A 21948-nucleotide genomic window follows, 5' to 3' on the forward strand; every position below is an offset into this window, starting at 1 on the left:
AGAAATCAGCTTAGTCCAGTCAAAAACTGCTGAACTCATTTCAGCACCTGTCTTCATCAGTGGCGATTATAAAATATTAAAACTTCAATTCAGCATTGTCAAGACATATTCAGGAAGTGTCATCTATGTTGTCTTCACCTGCAGAAAACGTAACTCCTCAAATGAAACTTTAAAATCTACTACCAGAGGAAGATGATTTTCTACCACCTGAAGAGGGGCTTTACATTCTGACAATTCCATTCACCTCATCTACTAGGTAATACAACACAATTTGGCTCCAATTGTCTTTTTTACCTAGTGCACCACCTAAAATTAATTTTCTCCTAATTTTCACCACCTAATATAAAGACTGTTGTCTTTCTGCTTATTTCTGGTCTCTGCCTGCTCAGGGGCCTGTGTGTTTTGGCCGGGATAAAAGAGAGGTTTGAGTTCCAATTGGCCTTTATGTTTTCAGAATTGAGGGTCAGCCACTTCTTCTTTGTCCCCAAATGCTAGGTGTTACCTGATACCTGGAACACCTATCAGTGACCCGTTCAGTCCTAATCACCATTTTGAACTGGAGTCTAGACTCCAGATCTCATGGTCGCAAGATCTAGCATAGTTTTTGAACTTTTCTGGTTCTTCCCCCATCTGCTGACTCTTAGACAACCTAGCCTGATGAAGAGTTCTGGAGAACTCAAAAGCCTGCATAACCTTTTGTGGTATTTTGGTTGACCCTAATAATGGTATTGCCTAACTGTGGGTTTAGGGTTTTAAAATCTTAGGACATTCAAGCTAAAACATCAGGTGTCTTCTAGTCTGAGATTCAAGTTTCTAAGCTTCAGTATTACCAGAGCATGTTCTCAGCAAAAGTGCACTGGAATATTTAAGTGGGATTCAGCTTCTGTTAACCAGTAGTATTCTGTCTAATATGTTTTGGCTGTAATGCATAACTTAGGCAAAGGGATAAAGGAGCAGTCCCATTGCATGCACACATCTGGAATAAAAAAGGTGAGACACCGGTTTGGCTAGGGCCACCATTTATTTAATTTTTACAAAATAAATAGTCTTGCAGCATGGTCTACAAAGCCATGTGGGAATGAACTGAGGCAAGAGTCCCGTAAGGCCCTCCTCCTGCAGTGAGATTGTGGGCAAGCCACCCCAGCCTCAGACAGAAGCCATAAATGCTAGCTTGAGTCCAGGGGGACCCAACCTGTTGAGAGAGGCCTTTCCAGCTAACCATTAACTGGAAATACCCCAAGACTTAGAGTGTGTTATGGTCAGGCCTCAAAGGCTGTTCCATTCCCTATTTCAGGGTCCCCAAACCGAAGATTGCAAAACAACCTATCACTATAAAGGCGCCTCTCGGTGCTCACCAGATACTGCCTGTAGTTCGCTTTCCTGAACAACCTTGCCATCAGTGCCATGATAAAGGACAAGTCTCCGCTTAGTCCCTTTCTCCCACCAGGCTGGCCAAAACAGCCCTCATGCCATGCTGCAGACCTTCCCAGAAACAAACTGCTGCCCTGCTCAGAAAGGTGCACCCCATCAGGCCAGAATGATTCTGTACTCTCATAAAGTAATTCAGAATGTCTTGGTCATAGCAGCCCGCAGTTCTCTACAGTCTTCTTACCCTTGTCGAAACATCAGGATCCTCCTCCCTGCTCCAAGAATGCCTAGGAAGAATTGCAGACCATGTAAGCCTGATCCCAGGCCAACAGTGCTGGACCGGACCCAAGTCAGCAATAGTCTGACTTGGGTCTGAACTTGCCCTTATATGAATTTAATCTAGAAACTTCAGAATTTTTTTCTTAACATTCTTTCCGAAGAAATGTAATCATTTCGGTGTATGTGTTGTGTTGAGAGACTACATGAGAGCTAAAAAGAATTCAATACAGAAACATTTCTTTTTTAAATGTTGGGTTGAAAATATGTTGTTGGATCAAATAATTTTAAAATCAATATTAATAATGTTTTGTAAACACAGAGGAGATTACATTTTGGTCTGCATTTATACTTGCTAAATCAGCATGCTTGCCAGGAATATTTTAATTTAATGGACTAAATGTGAGCAAAAGTATACAACAGTGGGAAAAAAGCCCTCATACTGGTTTTTAATGAATAAAATATTGTTATGGATACTTCTTAACTTTAGTATGACTAGCGAATGTTACTAAAGTGCCAGCTCCCGGTAGGGAGGTTTTCTAGTCAGCTGCCAAACAAGGCACAGAATTTGAGAGGACCAGGAGTCTTGTTAGGCCTTTCTGATCATTACAGTGGAGTAAACTGCATGGATTCACCGTATTGCCAGGAGGCTAAAAGCTGGAAACTCTGCCCCTAAAACTGACTCTTGTCTTTAGACTTTTGATTGTTTTTATTATATAAGTACCCGTGTTTCTTGTATGTACCATTTGTGACCTGGAAGCTCTCATTGTAATTGATTTACACAATGTAATAGAAAGCAACACTGTAACAGAAAAGGCTGCAGACTAAATAGCTCCAAAGGATGCAAACAGGTGAGCCAAGTATTCTAGCAATGGCCAACTTCTATATTCTCAGTTTAGTACCTGGAAGTGTGTAACACTCACCTCCCCACCCCCCCTCCAAATGACATCAGTAACTACATTTATGAAATCTTTCTTCTGTGCTGACCTGTCTATATCTGAAAGTCAGATGAGGGCTTTATAGATTAGGTCTCACCTACAGGGCACCTGTTGCCATTCCTGGTGAAGGAAGATCCCAGGGTCTCTGGGGGCAAATGATCCCAAACATGCCTAGTCAGATCCTTAGTGTTAAGAAAAACAGACATGTCTCCAAAGGAAACAGAAGAGGGAGTGGCAATTTGCAATGAACCAATAGTGTTACCAAAATAGAAAATCAAAAGGCATCTTACATTTATTCAGCTGGTGTTAATCCAATGACATTTTTATACTTTCCCTCCCCAACTGTTGAAGGGAAATTGTTCCAGAATTTTACACTTCTAATGGTCTAAAAGGTCTTCTAATTTCCAACCTGAATGTATTACTAATTTCTTCCTGTACCCACAGCCACCTTTAACTCTCTAGCCTCTACCAATAACCACTACGATATTTCTAGTATGCTCTCACATCTACTCTGAGTGTCCTTTACCTTAATCCAAGTTCCTTGAATCTTTACTCATAATTTCTTCCATTTCCAATATTCAGGCTGTAAGTGCTTTTGCTTATGTAGCCAAAATAGCACCACCCACACAAAACAGGAAGGCGGCATCAGCAGGCTTGAAGAAACCCCAAGGTTTGCAGAAGTGCAAACAAACTTTAGGAAAAAGCCCTAAGGTAGGGAACCCCAAAACCACCCAATGAAGATTGGCCACAAAATGCTGACTGAGTGATATGTGTGGGGCAGGGGTGGTGGGGAGGTAGTGGAAAACTGAGTGGTAGAATGGAATGGAGTGGCTGGAATCCTGAACAGTGGTACTCCACACAGCAATATTGCAGGTTGTAGGTCCCACTTGTAAGTTAAGTTCTCCAGTCTTGTAAGGTTAGCATATTGAAGTTTATGCTGTGCCATAAACTTCAGTATGCCTACCTAATTTCAACTGTTCCAGTAAGCAGGTGTAGTCTCTCCAATGCTTTGTGCAAACATGCCTGTCCCTAATAAACATGTGTTAACGCAACCAGAAATAGGCCCAGTGCAGACAACCACATTACCAATAGTGAAGTGTTCTGCTTCAGTTTTTCTCAGTTGTCTGTATTAATGAAAATATTGTGTGAATTTTTATTCTGCTACGCATTCTAATGTATGATAATGGTTGGCAGCCTTATTAAGGGTAAGGCTTTCCCACAGTTAACACTTGGTAAGTCAGTTGTTTATATTAGTAAACAATTGTAAATTACCATCAAGTGGAAAAGGCATTCCCCCAAGCTGTAGTCTCACAGCTAATCTTTTAAGGAACAACTGTCTTTCCTGCTTTTTCTCCATGGTTTTAGGATTTTAAATTTAAGATTTCTGTTCCATGTACTGTTTCTTTATTTTAAGAGATTAACAGTGTAATCCTATATATAAGTAAATAGAACTTACCTCCAGGTATTTGCATGAAGGATTCCAGCCTAAATATCTGCAATTTATAAAATCTCACCTTTGGGCGCAATCCTATGGCCGCTAGTCAGCGGCTAGATGGCCATAGGATAAGTCGGTTCCCAGGAACCAACCTCGGAGCCTGTGCTCTGAGGTTGGTGTCAGGAATGATTCTGAGCGTGTGGAGATAATTAGCAGCTCAGATTCAGATTGGGAACAGCCAGAACTGGTGGAGGTTTCTTCCCTAGTGAGCTCAGATATGCATAGGCATTCTTCTCAGGAACTTGGCTCACAGATGGCTCCACCTGAAGGCCCTCCCCCTTTCCTCCCCCATAAGAACCCAAGTCTTGGAGGAAGAGGAGAGTGCAGGATGTGACCTGAGGGATGCTAGAGTCTGGTGGAGAGTGAAGCGGGAAAAATTAGAGGCGGAGCTCAGACGTTCCACCCAGTTGGCTATGCATGATAGCTTACGTAGGGGGGCGCAACTGTAAGGGAGGGGCATTCTCCCCTAAGTTATTCTGGCCGGCAAGTTCTTGTTCAAACTGCCTGCAGCATCTCTGATTCTCACTTGGCTCCTCTATTGATATTCGAAATTATGTGGAGTAGCTGTTTGCCTTTGTAGTCTGACAGTCTCCGAGGATTTGTATTTGTAAGGAACCTGGTAGCTAACTAATAAAGTAGTGAGCCTGACGCCTGGTGGTGCCTTGGAGTGTGTGATTGTGAATGGAGAGTACCAAGAACCAACTTCCACCCCCTCCTGCGCTGCCTGGTAGGCAGCACGGAATGGCTCCGCGCTATGTGCTCGGAAGAGGGGCGTGGAGCAGCGAAAACGCGGGCATTCCTGGGGGCATGCCGGGGCAGGGAGGGCGGAAGTGCCATTCTGACGCTTCTTATGTGTCGTCCAGCGTCCACCACCACCCCAACTTTTTAATATAACCCAGAAAGACCAGGCTGCGGACCTGGTCTTTCAAGGGTAGCCGTACCCCATTCAACACCAGGTCAACATCCCCCAGCCTCCTCTTGTCTCCCACCAAAAGTACCTCGGTCTTGTCAGGGTTCAGCTTCAGCCTATTCCTCCCCATCCAGCCACTCACCGTCTCCAGACATTTGGACAGGGATTCTACGGCCAACCTTGGTGAAGATTTAAACGAGAGGTAGAGCTGCGTGTCATCCGCATATTGATGACACTGCACCCCAAACCTCCTGATGATAGCCCCCAGCAGCTTCACATAGATGTTAAATAGCATCGGGGAGATGATGGAACCCTGTGGCACCCCACATGTAAGTGGCCACAGGTCCGAAACCTCCTCTCCCAGTGCTACCCTCTGGTACCTGCCGGAGAGGAAGGACCGGAACCACCGCAATACGGTGTCCCCAATGCCCAACCCCTCCAGGCGGTCCAGGAGGATACCGTGGTCAACGGTATCGAAAGCCGCTGAGAGGTTGAGGAGAACAAGGAAGGAGCATTCACCCCTATCCAGAGCCCTCCTCATATCATCTACCAAGGCGACCAAGGCCGTTTCTGTCCCATGCCCAGGCCTGAAGCCCGACTGAAATGGGTCTAGATAATCAGTTTCTTCCAAGTGTGCCTTCAACTGCACCACCACCACCCGCTCAATCACCTTGCCCAAAAATGGCAGATTTGAGACTGGGCGAAAGTTGTTCAAAACTTGAGGATCCAAGGAGGGCTTCTTTAAGAGCGGTCTTATCACTGCCTCCTTGAGGGCTGATGGCATCACTCCCTCCTCAAGGGAGGCGTTCACCACCGCCTTGATCCCCTCACCCAGTCTCTCTCTGCAGCTCATAATGAGCCAAGATGGGCAAGGATCAAGTAAGCAGGTGGTCGGCCGTACCGATGAAAGCACCTTGTCCACTTCATCAGGAGGAAGAAGCTGGAACCGATCCCACAAAACCGGTTTGCCACAGGCCGCCTCTTGCTCACTAACTGTATCCACAGCGTGCAGAGTAACACACCTAATCTGATCAATTTTATCTGCAAAGTGCCTTGCCAAGGCCTCACAGGAGGCCTTAGAATGCTCCAGTTCCAGATGTTGGATGGTTTTTTAAGAGAGAAATTGTAGTAACGTCTCTGAAGTTATAATTATTATTTTATCATCATTATTAAATAGATTTATTGCATACTATTCAAGTGAAATCCCTCACAAACTGGATTACAGTTAAACATACAAAGTACATAATCAAACCCTAAAACAAAATTAAGTACATAAATCATTAAAATAACCAATAAGTTCAATAATAATAATATAGACACCTGAAACACAGCATGCATAATAGGGGGACCCTAGGGGTGTGCACTTGGGGTTATTTGTTTATTTTTTAGTGCATAAATTAATTTTACCTAATTTAAATGTGCTGGAAGCCTGCAGTACCATCTTCAGTGACCTAGTGGCAGACTTCCCTAAGCAGCACATAGCTGCAGTTGATGAAGCAAGGGGAGACTAGTCCAAGGAACAGAGCTATATGGCTGCCGCCTCCCCCTACTGTGGGGCAGCCCCCCACAGGAGAATAGAGTGGATAGACCCCTCCCTCAGGAGGCTATACAGGGTGCACCATGGCAAGGAACATGCCTGCCATGGTGTATCACTCAGACAGAATTTGCTTGAAGGCTTTGTTGTATCAAGCTAGGGCTATTCCAGCCTGTGTGAAGCTGGGTCCATTCACTAGTAACAAATAAAATAGCAGGAGCAGCAGTTAAAACCTTAGTTAAAAGCACACTACGCTAGAATTAATCAAATGTCTTAAAGTAAGTCTTAAAAATCCTGCTAAAGGCCAGCTGAGAGTGGGGTGCACATACTTCCTGGGCTTGTGGGATGACCACAGAAAAGGCCCTGTCCCTGGTACTTGCCAATCTCACAACTCTTACTGGTGGACCAGAAAGCATGACTTCAGATGCTGATCTTAAAATTTGGGCAGGCTTGTATGGGTGTAGGCAGTCCTTCAAATAATGTGGTCCCAAACTGTTAAGGCTAATATCAACACCTTGAATTGGGCCCAGAAACGAATAGGTAGCCAGTGTAGCTCGCATGGAAGAGGTGTAACATGATCCAAACACCTAGCTCCTGCAAGTGTTCTGGCTTCTGTATTCTGCATCAGTTGTTTCTGGACCAATCAGCAAGGGCAGTTCCACACAAAGCACATTACAGTAATCAAGATTGAATCCAGCTATGTATGTTGTGTGATAAGGGGGCTGGGATGGTTTGTGTGTACATTATCTGGATTTTAAGGTATTAAATTGCCCACAATATATGACTTCACAGGCTTAAAAGCAACATAGGGCATATCCAGTGCTGCCACTCCGCTTATGCTATTGGCGTACCGCTAGAGGTCACTTATGCTAGCGGTACATCAACAAGCAGAGCAGCAGTCTTGGATACTATCCCGTGGTACCTTTTTTTAAGACAGAATTGTTTTTCCTAACAGAAAAAGAACAACTCCAAAGACAGAGGAAAGGTTTTATTGACAAACAACTTATTAATTAGTTTGAATAAACTTTTAAGACTGTGAGAACATATTAACTACCTACTTCTCTAAACTAAGTACCAGGAAGCAGTGACAAAACACTCTAGAAGTGTTCATTCCATGGCAAAAGAACAAGCTGGTAACTAGGGGTGAAGTAACAGCAGCCACAAAATACGATAAAGCCAGCCACAGCCCTCTGTACTGCTCTGTACACAGCCCTCTGTAGCACACTTTCAAGAAACAGTCTTCTTGGTAGGTAGTCAAATAGAAAATCAAATGGTATTCGTCCATTGTATCTGCCCTTACGTCAGACACAAAGGAGCTTAGTAGTACAATCCGGTCTTCCTTTCAATCCGGTTTCTGACCTTTGGCAATACCAACACCAGGAAGACTCCAGAAAAGTACTTTCCTAAGCATGGAGCCACTAGAAAATAAGAAAATAATTTGATTAGATAAACAGCATTCATAATGTCATATTAAATGCTGTGTTGAGTGTGGATTCTTACTAGAGTGATATTGTAACATTTTAAATGCAAAAATTGTAGGGCTAGCTAAGAATATTTTGACTAGAAATATGTGTTGGAGAGTAGTATGGCAGGCACCCCCAACAAATGCAGTGAAGACATACAGTGCAACCCTATACCTGTCTGTCTGTCTGTCTATCTACCTAGCTATGATGAGCCTCATTGAGTTCAATGGGACTTAACCCCCATTGAGGTAAGTGGATACAGGATTGCAGCTATAGTCAGACAACAATATTCCTTTTCAGTTGTATGTGCCTTAAGTTTAAACAATTAAATGTTGCGATTTAGGATAAATGAGTATTTTCATCTCATGAGTCTCTCAAGGAAAGTGTCTTGGTAATACTCCAAAACTACGTAAGCAGTGTGAAATGTAATTAACTTGTTAGTGATATCTAAATAAATATATTTTGCCAGGATTTTGAATTAGGCTAACACACTAACTAAAGCCATAATTTTTTTTTAAGTCAAAGGGTAAATATTGTTTGCCATTAAAGGCTTTCTCTGTTTAGTTATCATTCCATCGTCACCTACTTGTTTTTATTGTTTTGTTTTTAACAAACCAAATAATTGCAGAACATGACCAACAGCAACTGTACATGCACTGATTTATCTTTAGTTTGCCTTCATTCTGGATCTTTGCAATGAAGTAACTTTAATGACAATGGGATCCTTTCAGCCTTGCTTGGGAATCAACACCTGCTTTGCACACAGGCAAAGATTACAGGTGCCCAAGCTCCCTTAGTAACTGCACATCTGTGGAGTTGCCATGACAGGGGGAGCAATCTTGTTACCTAAGTGAGAACTGTACATCACCTTAAGATCTTACTTTGGGTGTTTTATGTGCATTAAAGCTCACTCATTCCCATTATATCTTACTAAAGTTTAATTTAATAGGCTATTTTAAGATATGACTGCAGTCCTGATAAACCTGTTCAGGTCCCACTTTCAGAGTGAGAGGGTAGATCTACTCAAGTGCTTTCTCAGGGGCCATCTGAAGGCAGGCCTCCCCCCACCCCAGTTTGCCTTTTAAAAAATGTTTATTTCCTGGAAGTGCATAGGTTTGTGCTTATGATCAAGGTCTTCCCCAGACCCAGCATTTCTCTCAGTGCTTCTTCTGTGCTTCTTCCTACCACAAAGTGACTTATGTAACTGTTCAGTCTCTATCAGAAACTGTTGTTATACAACCAAAGCAACAATGGATTCATTATCCACAATTGCAGCTATTTGTTTTTGCTTTGATTCATCAAGCCTTTCCCTAACGTGGCTTCATATGCATTACAACATGGACTGTCATACAAGCAAGCAAAATGTATGCCACCATGAGCTCCCTGGAGGAAAGGATGGATATAAATGAAATAAAATGTAATAAATAAATTAAAAATAAACGATGTTTGGAGCATCTTCCATAGTTTTCAGGCACTTTGAACCTGCACTTTCACATCTGGTGAGGACAGGTTGCGTCTACAACAACACACCTTCATTTTTCAGCTAACTTCATAATGCAGATGTGTTGCTGTTGTTAAAGTCATTTAAAATACATAACTTAATATAAAACATACCCAAAATGATGTACAAAAATATAAACAATATAAAAATAAATTTGGCAAGGCAGTACAAAAATTACATTAAACTTAAATGAAATCAAATTCCAACAACAGAAAATAAGTAACTAGGGAAGGCTTTTTTAAAACAAAAATATCTACCTCTTTTAGTGGAAGTTTTGTGAAGGTGTTGCCTGGCAGATCTCTCTGAGCAGGGAGCCAGAGTGTAGGAGCCACTATGGGGGAAAGGAACCTAATCTGCAACCTGATGGATTTGTGCTGTTTAAAAATAAGGACACAAGGTAAGTCTGCATTGAGTTATTTCAGAGGTTGGAGAGAAGTATATCCTACTGTACGGCATGCTTTTTTATGCTTTTTGTAAAGCAGTATGAAGTTGATAAGTTCTTCATTCTATTGTGTGTGTTCTTTTGTACTCTAGAAACAGACTGCTTTTTAGTTCTCCCAGATTTGGGCACTGCCAGATAATCACTGTTGTTACACAATTAAATTTTTCTGGGCTGCAGAAAATCTAAAGAAAATTGAGCTGGGTCGGGGACAGGAGCACATTTTGAAATACAGAGGATTATTAAAGAGGTGGGCAACTTGGAATTCAGAAGAAAAGTATTGTTGTTGTTCAGTCGTTCAGTCGTGTCCGACTCTTCGTGACCCCATGGACCATAGCACGCCAGGCCTTCCTGTCCTGCGCTCTCTCCCGGAGCGTGCTCAAGTTCATATTCATTGCATCTGTGATGCTATCTAGCCATCTCATCCTCTGCCGTCCCCTTCTCCTTTTGCCTTCAGTCTTTCCCAGCATCAGGGTCTTTTCCAGGGAGTTTTCTCTTCGCATTAGGTGGCCAAAATATTGGAGCTTCAGCTTCATTATCTGTCCTTCCAATGAGGACTCAGGGTTGATTTCCTTTAGGATGGACTGATTTGACCTCCTTGCAGTCCAGGGCACTCGTAAGTGTCTTCTCCAGCACCACAGTTCGAAAGCATCAATTCTTTGGCACTCAGCCTTCCTTATAGTCCAGCTCTCACAGCCATACATTACTACTGGGAAAACCATAGCTTTGATTAGACGGACCTTTGTCAGCAAGGTGATGTCTCTGCTTCTTACTATGCTGTCTAGGTTGGCCATAGCTTTCCTCCCAAGGAGCAAGCGTCTTTTAATTTCATGGCTACAGTCACCGTCTGCAGTGATCTTGGAGCCCAAGAAAGTAAAATATGTCACTGCTTCCATTTCTTCCCCTTCTATATGCCAGGAAGTGATGGGGCCAGATGCCATGATCTTCGTTTTTTTAATGTTGAGTTTCAAACCAGCTTTTGCACTCTCCTCTTTCACCCTCAACAAGAGGCTCTTGAGATCCTCTTCGCTTTCTGCCATTAGGGTGGTATCGTCTGCATATCGGAGTTTGTTGATAATTCTCCCGGCAATCTTAATTCCGACCTGTGATTCATCCAACCCGGCATTTCTCATGATGTACTCTGCATATAAGTTAAATAAGCAGGGTGACAATATGCAGCCTTGTCGTACTCCTTTCCCAATTTTGAACCAATCGGTTGTTCCATGTCTGGTTCTTACTGTTGCTTCTTGACCCTCGTACAGGTTTCTCAGGAGACAGGTAAGGTGGTCTGGTACTCCCATCACTTTAAGAATTTGCCACAGTTTGTTGTGATCCACACAATCAAAGGCTTTAGCGTAGTCAATGAAGCAGAAATAGACATTTTTCTGGAATTCTCTTGCTTTCTCCATGATACAGCGAATGTTGGCGATTTGATCTCTAGTTCCTCTGCCTCTTCTAAACCCAGCTTGTACTTACGGTAGTTCTCGGTTCGCATACTGCTGAAGCCTAGCTTGTAGGATTTTGAGCATCACCTTGCTGGCATGTGAAATGAGCGCAATCGTGCGGTAGTTTGAACACTCTTTGGCGTTGCCCTTCTTTGGAATTGGAATGTAAACTGACCTTTTCCAGTCTTGTGGCCACTGTTGAGTGTTCCAGATTTGTTGGCATATTGAATGCAGCACTTTAACAGCATCATCTTTTAGGATTTTAAATAGCTCAGCTGGAATACTGTCATCTCCGCTAGCTTTGTTGTTACTAATGCTTCCTAAGGCCCACTTGACTTCACTCTCTAGGATGTCCGGCTCAAGTTCAGTGACCGCACTATCATGGCTATCAGGGACATTCAGATCTTTCCTGTATAGTTCTTCTGTGTATTCTTGCCACCTCTTCTTAATCTCATCTGCTTCTGTTAGGTCCCTGCCTTCTTTGTCCTTTATCATGCCCGTCTTTGCACAAAACGTTCCCTTGAGATCTCCAATTTTCTTGAAGAGATCTCTAGTCTTTCCCATTCTGTTGTTTTCCTCGATTTCTTTGCATTGTTCATTTAAGCAGGCCTTCTTGTCTCTCCTTGCTATTCTCTGGAACTCTGCATTCAGTTGGGTATATCTTCCCCTTTCTCCCTTGCTTTTCGCTTCCCTTCTTTCGTGAGCTACTTGTAAAGCCTCATCAGTCAGCCACTTTGCTTTCTTGCATTTCTTTTTCTTTGGGATGGATTTCGTTGCTGCCTCCTGAACAATGTTACGGACCTCCGTCCATAGTTCCTCAGGCACTCTGTCTATCAGGTCTAATCCCTGAAATCTATTCCTCACCTCCACTGTATATTCATCAGGGATATGATTTAGGTCATACCTGAACGGTTTAGTGGTTTTCCCGACGTTCTTCAATTTCAGCCGAAATTTTGCAAGAAGCAGCTCATGATCTGAGCCACAGTCAGCTCCAGGTCTTGTTTTTACTGACTGTATGGAGCTTCTCCATCTTTGGCTGCAAAGGACATAATCAATCTGATTTCGATATTGACCATCTGGTGATGTCCATGTGTAGAGTCGCCTCTTGTGCTGTTGGAAAAGAGTGTTTGCTATGATCAGCATGTTCTCTTGGCAAAACTCTATTAGCTTTTGTCCTGCTTCATTTTGTACACCAAGGCCATGCCTGCCTGTTATCCCGGTGATTTCTTGACTTCCTACTTTAGCATTCCAATCCCCTATGATGAAGAGGACATCTTTTTTTGGTGTTAGTTCTAGAAGGTGTTGTAGGTCTTCATAGAACCGATCAACCTCAGCTTCTTCGGCCTCAGTGGTTGGGGCATAGACTTGAATTACTGTGATGTTGAATGGTTTGCCTTGGATTCATACTGAGATCATTCTATCATTTTTAAGATTGTATCCCAGTACTGCTTTTCCCACCCTTTTGTTGACTATGAGTGCTATGCCATTTCTTCTAAGGGATTCTTGCCCACAATAGTAGATACGATAGTCACCTGAATTAAATTCGCCCATGCCTGTCCATTTTAGTTCGCTGATTCCCAAGATCTCGATGTTCAATCTTGCCATCTCATGTTTGACCACCTCCAGCTTACCTTGATTCATTGATCTGACATTCCAGGTTCCTAAACAATATTGTTCTTTACAGCATCGGATTTTCTTTTCACCACCAGACACATCCACAGCTGAGTGTCCTTTCGGCTTTGGCCCAGCCGCTTCACTCTTTCTGGCGCTACTTGGAAATACCCTCTGCTCTTCCCCAGTAGCATATTGGACACCTTCCGACCTGAGGGGCTCATCTTCCGGTGTCATCTCTTTTAGCCTTGTGATACGTTCCATGGGGTTTTCTTGGCAAGAATACTGGAGTGGGTTGCCATTTCCTTCTCCAGTGGACCACATTTTGTCAGAACTCTCTGCCATGACCTGTCCGTCTTGGGTGGCCCTGCACGGCATAGCTTATGGCTTCAGTGAGTTACGCAAGCCCCTTCGCCACAACAAGGCAGTGATCCCTGAAGGGGTGGATGCATTGTGCAGCCTAACAACTAAAGGCTGACTGATGACAAATCTAAAACTACTTCAAAACAATCTTATTTTTTCTTTCCTGTATTGGAAAGAATTCTTCTATTGTTAATGAGTTACTGTGCTGTCTGTTAAGCATAATTTGATTGCACATATCCCAAGTGATTGCAGAATTCCCCTAAAAATATTTATGTTAAAATTACGCAGCTGTGGTTGCTATTGGACCATAACCAATATTGCATACATGGAATTTGAAGTTTCACATCTAAATAACCTAAGAGAAGATGGTTTTTAGGGGTATGACATGGTGTATTTATTTGCAGTGTTTGGTGCAATCTTTGATAAAATTATATTAAAATAATGTCCATAGTCCCTCCATTATCTTTAATTTCAAACGCTTGAAATATTGTCATGTTTATTTTTACAGGTTAAGGTGCTTATCATTCCTCTTCAAGCTTTCTGCCATTCATGAATTAAAGTAACATTTTAGTTTTCTGAGTTGTACAAATGCAGTCACATGTTTAAAATACTTTCATTATACATATTGTTAATTCCAGTATTCATGGTTTAATGCCAGGAATTTAGAGGATAGACTATTGTTCATGTTGTCCCACACAGCATGATTTTCCCTTCTTTCCATTCCCCTTTTCTCAGTTTACCCATCCTTTCTAACTAAATAAATAAACAACCATAACTTATTCTTAATCACAAGGATGCCTTTATCATGTTATTCAGTGGGGGGAAAGTTAATTGTTGTTCTTATTACCTAAAAAAAGAAAAAAGTACTACAGTGAGCAACATCTGCTGCATAGATAGTAGAAAATAGCACAAGGCTACAAAGAGAACTTTGCACATTTTTGCTTGGGGTATTACTATTTTCCTAACTTAATCTTTACAGTAGTAGCATTAATGGCAGGATATATTTGTGTCTACCTCTTTTTCAAAATGATTGGCCACTTTACAGTATCACCCCTAGCCCAGGAGTTGTTTGGTGCTATTATGTCATTGTGCCACATGTACTTTTATTGCTCAACCTTTGGGGCTATCAAAAATTGAAATGTTGTTTAGCACAATGACCATCTGAATCATTAATTAATAATTCAATGTATGAATCACCCTAGAGCTGAAGCTCTCAGGGCAACATACACAATAAAAACCAATACAACAGGTTCATAGCAGTTTGGTTGCAGGTTTTTAGCAGTATTAGTCCAAGAGCCCATGTCCAAAAACATACATCATAAGGTAGAAAAGGTTTGACTATCTGGACATCTTACAAAAGTTATTGTGAAACTTGCACTTATAATACAAGCAGATGAAAGTCCTAATTTTGTCAAGCTGTTCTTAATGCTTGGTGGATTTCGCATCTGCCTGGCATATATCAAAACTGGAAAGGACAGTTTCTCCATCAATACAAGTTCCTGAATGAACCAAAAGAGCCAACCTTAGCTGCTGTGACCAGCAGTACACAACTTCTGGAGCAGAAATTTGATCACCTTCTGATTTCATTGGAGCACTAAGGAATGATTTCAAAGAGGCTCTGGTGCTGTTTCTAGTGAAAGCATGAAAGTCTGATTATTACATCATTCTTGGTCTCAAAGTATGCTTGGAATCCTAAAAGAAATTAGTCATGTTTTCCATACTGTGGCTTGTAGTATGCAATGCAGTGAAGAGAGTTCCTTCAAATATACCCATGAAGAGGCAGATTCCCAACTGATTTAGTGCTTTGCAATGTCAAGTACCTCAACAAATAACATTGTCATACACCATAATGACACAGACGGGTTGATCATTCTTTTGACTAACATTTCATACTTAAATGATGAAATGAATATTTGCATGGAAGTAGGTCTGTGGTCAAAGAACAATTTGAGGTACACAGGTGTGAGAAACCTGGTCCATTGGGATCATCAGTGAGCCCTGGATTTCATTGCTTCACTGGATATGACTATACAGCAACCTTTTCAAGAAAGAAGAAGATTCTTGAAAGAAATGAGAATGCACAAACCACTTTTTCTTCATTAGGGCTTTGGGGCTGGAATATGAGGGGAGAATAGGGAGTATATGTTGGGCTTTTCTGGAGGTTGCATTATTTCAATTATTATTAATAATTATTATTTCAATAATTATTTAAATTATTTTCAATGTTTTCATAGCTGAAATGAAAGTATTCTTGTAGCAAAAAGAATACTTGACTTTGACTTCATTACTAAAATAGCCAGCGCAGAACCAATGTACATAATTTCAGTTAAGAAATTGAAAATTGTTATGACTCTGATCATATTAAATAGTCTGATTTGGGGTTGCCCCCCCCATAAAGCAGTCATATTGGATATTTTAAGATACAGGAAGGTGATCTCTACCAAGTGGTACCAGTTCAGCCACGTACCTTATGACATAATTAACAGTCCCCTTTTTGGAGGGGTCCGAAAGCGGGTACAGCCCAGCAAAGCCACTCAGATTGAACAGTCTAGAATTATATACAGTATTCCCCAACAGATGCTGCTTGTTTCAGCTATGTATATTATGATGTAATTATTGGCCCCAAAAAGAGGTTTGTGGGGGCTGCCACCCCTAAACATCCCAGCAGTTGTGCATAAGACTGGCAGTTTTGAAGGTGCCACAACTTTTGTAAGATGTCCAGACAGTCAGCCTTTTGTACCTTATGACATGTTTTTTGACATGGGCTCTTTGACTATATGGTTGCTCTTCTCCTTCCAAACAACCCAAAGAAACAAGGAAATATTCAAAATCAGTGATCCCTTAGGAGAAACGTTGAGCCTCAGAAAATAATTTTTGGCTGGATCCAGACCAAGGTAGTTGAACAAGTTAGAAATTATTTCAATGGGAATTAAATTCAACATGATTTCAGTGGCGAAATCACAGCATATTAATGCACTTTTTTGCAGAGGTTATATATAACCAAAGAGAAACACTGAGACTTATTGTTTCTTTTATTTAGTTAAAGTAAACAATGTCCCCCCATGTTTTTGGGGGACTGAAGTAAACAATTTTCCACAACATTTTTTGCAAAGAATGAGCTGAGGTTTTTTCTGGGAACTGCAAAACAAGCATAATTAAGAGAGCACAAATAAACTTGTTAAATGGTATTTTACACCAAAATGTTCAGAGTGTCAGTTGAAATAAAACTAAACTTCAGAAAATGTGAAGTAAATTTGCAGAGTTGTGGGCATTATTTTATTTATTTATTTATTTATTTATTGCATTTATATCACGTCTTTTTTCCTCTTGCAAGGAACCCAAGGTGGCGTACATAATCCTCCTCCACTCCATTTTATCCTCACAACAACAACCCTGTGAGGTAAGTTGGGCTGAGAGCCTGTGACTGGCCCAAAGTCACCCAGTGAGCTTCCATGGCCAAGCGGGGACTAGAACCCGGATCTCCCAGCTCCCAGTCCAACACTCTCACCACTACACCACACTGGTTCTCAAAAAGTAGCAGAAAGCAAATTTGGAGAAAAGCCACTTTGTAGGGTTCTCAGCATTCTGAAGCCAATTTTTGGTGGATCGGGGTGGGGCTCTATATGGATCCAAGCCCCTGTAAAAGGCCTCAGTATTTTTGTTTCAGCCAGGAAAATTCATTATAAGAAAACCTAGTCAGGGGAATCCAGTATTTTGAAATTATTCTCTCTCTATCTTCTCCCTATGATCAGTGTGTTCTCTTGGCAAAACTCTATTAGCTTTTGTCCTGCTTCATTTTGTACACCAAGGCCATGCCTTACAGGTGTATACAGGTGATTTCTTGACTTCCTACTTTAGCATTCCAATCCCCTATGATGAAGAGGACATCTTTTTTTGGTGTTAGTTCTAGAAGGTGTTGTAGGTCTTCATAGAACCGATCAACCTCAGCTTCTTCGGCCTCAGTAGTTGAGGCATAGACTTGAATTACTGTGATGTTGAATGGTTTGCCGAGTTTTGCCAAGAGAACATGTTGATCATAGCAAACACTCTTTTCCAACAGCACAAGAGACGACTCTACACATGGACATCACCAGATGGTCAATATCGAAATCAGATGGATTATGTACTTTGCAGCCAAAGATGGAGAAGCTACATACAGTCAGTAAAAACAAGACCTGGAGCTGACTGTGGCTCAGATCATGAGCTTCTTGTTGCAAAATTTTGGCTTAAATTGAAGAACGTAGGGAAAACCACTAAACCATTCAGGTATGACCTAAATCATATCCCTTATGAATATACAGTGGAGGTGAGGAATAGATTTCAGGGATTAGACCTGATAGACAGAGTGCCTGAGGAACTATGGACAGAGGTCCGTAACATTGTTCAGGAGGCAGCAACTCAATCCATCCCAAAGAAAAAGAAATGCAAGAAAGCCAAGTGGCTGTCTGATGAGGCTTTACAAGTAGCTGAGGAAAGAAGGGAAGCGAAAAGCAAGGGAGAAAGGGGAAGATATATCCAACTGAATGCAGAGTTCCAGAGAATAGCAAGGAGAGACAAGAAGGCCTGCTTAAATGAACAATGCAAAGAAATCGAGGAAAACAACAGAATGGGAAAGACTAGAGATCTCTTCAAGAAAATTGGAGATCTCAAGGGAACGTTTTGTGCAAAGACGGGCATGATAAAGGACAAAGAAGGCAGGGACCTAACAGATGCAGATGAGATTAAGAAGAGGTGGAAAGAATACACAGAAGAACTATACAGGAAAGATCTGAATGTCCCTGATAGCCATGATAGTGCGGTCACTGAACTTGAGCCGGACATCCTCGAGAGTGAAGTCAAGTGGGCCTTAGGAAGCATGACTAACAACAAAGGCGGAGATGACAGTATTCCAGCTGAGCTATTTAAAATCCTAAAAGATGATGCTGTTAAAGTGCTGCATTCAATATGCCAACAAATTTGGAACACTCAACAATGGCCGCAAGACTGGAAAAGGTCAGTTTACATTCCAATTCCAAAGAAGGGCAACGCCAAAGATTGTTCAAACTACCGCACGATTGCGCTCATTTCACATGCCAGCAAGGTGATGCTCAAAATCCTACAAGCTAGGCTTCAGCAGTATGCGAACCGAGAACTACCGTAAGTACAAGCTGGGTTTCGAAGAGGCAGAGGAACTAGAGATCAAATCGCCAACATTTGCTGGATCGTGGAGAAAGCAAGAGAATTCCAGAAAAACGTCTATTTCTGCTTCATTGACTACGCTAAAGCCTTTGATTGTGTGGATCACAACAAACTGTGGCAAATTCTTAAAGTGATGGGAGTACCAGACCACCTTACCTGTCTCCTGAGAAACCTGTACGAGGGTCAAGAAGCAACAGTCAGAACCAGATATGGAACAACCGAGTGGTTCAAAATTGGGAAAGGAGTACGACAAGGCTGCATATTGTCACCCTGCTTATTTAACTTATATGCAGAGTACATCATGAGAAACGCCGGGTTGGATGAATCACAGGTCGGAATTAAGATTGCCGGGAGAATTATCAACAAACTCCGATATGCAGACGATACCACCCTAATGGCAGAAAGCGAAGAGGATCTCAAGAGCCTCTTGTTGAGGGTGAAAGAGGAGAGTGCAAAAGCTGGTTTGAAACTCAACATTAAAAAAACGAAGATCATGGCATCTGGCCCCATCACTTCCTGGCATATAGAAGGGGAAGAAATGGAAGCAGTGACAGATTTTACTTTCTTGGGCTCCAAGATCACCACAGATGGTGACTGTAGCCATGAAATTAAAAGAGGCTTGCTCCTTGGGGGGAAAGCTATGGCAAACCTAGACAGCATAGGAAGAAGCAGAGACATCACCTTGCCGACAAAGGTCCGTCTAATCAAAGCTATGGTTTTCCCAGTAGTAATGTATGGCTGTGAGAGCTGGACTATAAGGAAGGCTGAGCGCCAAAGAATTGATGCTTTCGAACTGTGGTGCTGGAGAAGACTCTTACGAGTGCCCTGGACTGCAAGGAGGTCAAATCAGTCCATCCTAAAGGAAATCAACCCTGAGTGCTCATTGGAAGGACAGATACTGAAGCTGAAGCTCCAATATTTTGGCCACCTAATGCGAAGGGAAAACTCTCTGGAAAAGACCCTGATGCTGCTGGGAAAGACTGAAGGCAAAAGGAGAAGGGGATGGCAGAGGATGAGATGGCTAGATAGCATCACGGATGCAATGAATATGAACTTGAGCACACTCTGGGAGAGAGCGCAGGACAGGAAGGCCTGGCGTGCTATGGTCCATGGGGTCACGAAGAGTCGGACACGACTGAACGACTGAACAACAACATTCTTCTCTCTCCCCATTTCTCTCTCGCTCAGCAATTGGCCTTAGAGAAAAGGTTGCATTTCCCCACCCCTGGTATAGATAATTGAGTCATAGGTCCGAAAGACAGGTGGTGGGTCTCAAACTTCCAAGCTGAAAGATGTTCATCCCAACCTTACCAAATGGCATTAGGGTAGCCTTGTGTCCTACTTTAAAGGACAATCCTCTATCTGAAGGCCTGCTGGTGGACGTCCTCTGTTTGAAAGGCTGTCCAGCCCAATCTGGTTTAAAGATAAAGAACCAATAGAAGGTAGAGCGGGGCTTTGAAGTTGCCTCTCAACAGTTAGCACCTGGACTGCAGATAGCAGATAGCACCCTCACACGGATCACCTCATTATGCTGCAATGTATTTCAGTTTAAATTATAGTAATTCTTTCTACACTTGCACCTATACATACAAATTAACAAATGCACATTTTATGCAAATCTGAGCCTTCTTTTGCCCTCTTTTGTGATAATGTATTTCCTTGTTTTTCGTGATGCGCCCAGGTGGCATCCTGGCTGCATCCATCATTTGAGATATCCAAAATAATTTTCCTAGCTTTTTCTTTGCATTTCCTAGGCTTTATTATTTAAAGAGACTTTGATAAAAACAATTTATTTCCTCTAACTATCTCTAGGAATATTTTAGCATATTTAAAATGCTTTTTTTTTTTTTTTTAATCTTTGAGCATTTAACACTTCTTGAGTAAGTTCACAAGTGAAAGCCGAGATATCTGCACACACTGATCAGTTTCTTCAAACATAAAATAAAGAAATTTTCCAGTTAAGGAACAATTTGAATTAAATCTTTCATGCACATTCGATAGGTAGTAATTTGGAGCTACATCCAACAACAAAGTCACTAGTTTTTTAATCTCCTGCGCTTTTCCTTAATGTTTTATCCTGGTCTCTGGCTATTCTAGACCAGGTAATAGAAACGCTTCTAATTTATAAGGTGTTTTCTGTAACAAAGAATCAACAAAAAACTAGCATGAAGCAATTCAAATTGTTTTCAGCAGATATTTATCAGTTAATTTCCGAAAGTTGTTGAGAAGGGATATTGTTGCTCGTCATTATTGTGTGAATGTTTGTCTTTTTCTTTAAAATTACATTATCATTTATTCATTTCATTCTGGTTTGAATTAATTTACCTATCTTGTTATCTTAAGGCAATAAATAAGCCTTAATAAAATACATTTGGGCACCTCCTCCATTTATTATGTTGTATGTTTATGTGTTGGATGTAAGAAGCCTTTTTATAGGACATTATTAGGCACAGCATGAAAAGAATTTCCAGTTTATCTGCTTCAATTGAACTGAGCCCATGAGCAGACTACAGGCTGAAAGGGCCAGGGAGGAATTGAGAGTGGATGGCAGGCCCACAGAGGTCCACAGGCTCAGGTGGTTTTCAGCCATAAGTTTATCTTAGCTCTTCCAGTAATTTGTCACGCCTTGGTCTTCTCCTGCTGTGCCAGCACGTGCCAGCTTAGTGTCAGAAAGTCTGTGCACCAGACGGCCACTCAGGCCTAACATCCTGCTGTTCAGGACCAGCGGCTTGCTGTGTCAGTGTGGAATAGAGAGCCTTGGCAACAGCCAAGTGCTGTGCGGAATAAGCATGTTCATAATGAGATGTGAATGGCATCAGTCAGTCCCTTTAGAGTAGGTTCTAGGCGTGTGCCTCCTCTCATAGGAAGTTTGGCAGCCTATTCATTAACAAGAGTCATCAAGAGTTCAGCCCATAACAGCAAAGCAACCCCAAATACACTCCGGCTACTGCTTGTACTAACAGGAATGGGTTTTGAAAGCAAAAAGTAAATTAAAAATGTCAGCATGTACATTGTGTGAAATACCATGCTAATTTATTACTTCACAGTGACAATACAGAAAACATATATGAAAAGGTATTGTCACTTTGGGGCTCTTCCTTGTGGTGATCACTTGACCTGGATATTTATAATCAAAAATGTCTGCAATTTGTCCTCATGGAGATGGCTTTCAAAGCATTTTATATTGCAGTGTTAACTCTTACATGCAGTGTTACTATGGTTTTGCACTTTCTTTCAGTTCATGTAGGAGTCACATAAAACTAAGCTATTTCCCTGCATTTGAAAAAAACACTAGGAACATCTGAAAACCTATTTTTAAACTGAGTGACAGGAAATGACATCATACTGGCTATTTGAGAATTTAATTCATAAAGTCATATGTGTGATACTTTAATCCATTGTAGATTTGTTCAAAATGTTGTCCTGT

The 21948-nt window shown here is 41.7% G+C and overlaps 1 protein-coding gene across 12 annotated transcripts in view; it reads left to right on the forward strand.

Annotated features, from left to right (window-relative positions):
• Positions 1 to 21948, forward strand: part of RALGAPA2 (Ral GTPase activating protein catalytic subunit alpha 2) — a 280593-nt gene that overhangs the window by 230373 nt on the left and 28272 nt on the right. The gene's annotated exons all lie outside the window — the stretch shown is intronic.

The sequence above is a fragment of the Heloderma suspectum genome, chromosome 4 (genome assembly GCF_057233095.1).
Source record: "Heloderma suspectum isolate Gila_16-S chromosome 4, 16-S_ref, whole genome shotgun sequence".
Lineage (NCBI taxonomy): Eukaryota > Metazoa > Chordata > Lepidosauria > Squamata > Helodermatidae > Heloderma > Heloderma suspectum.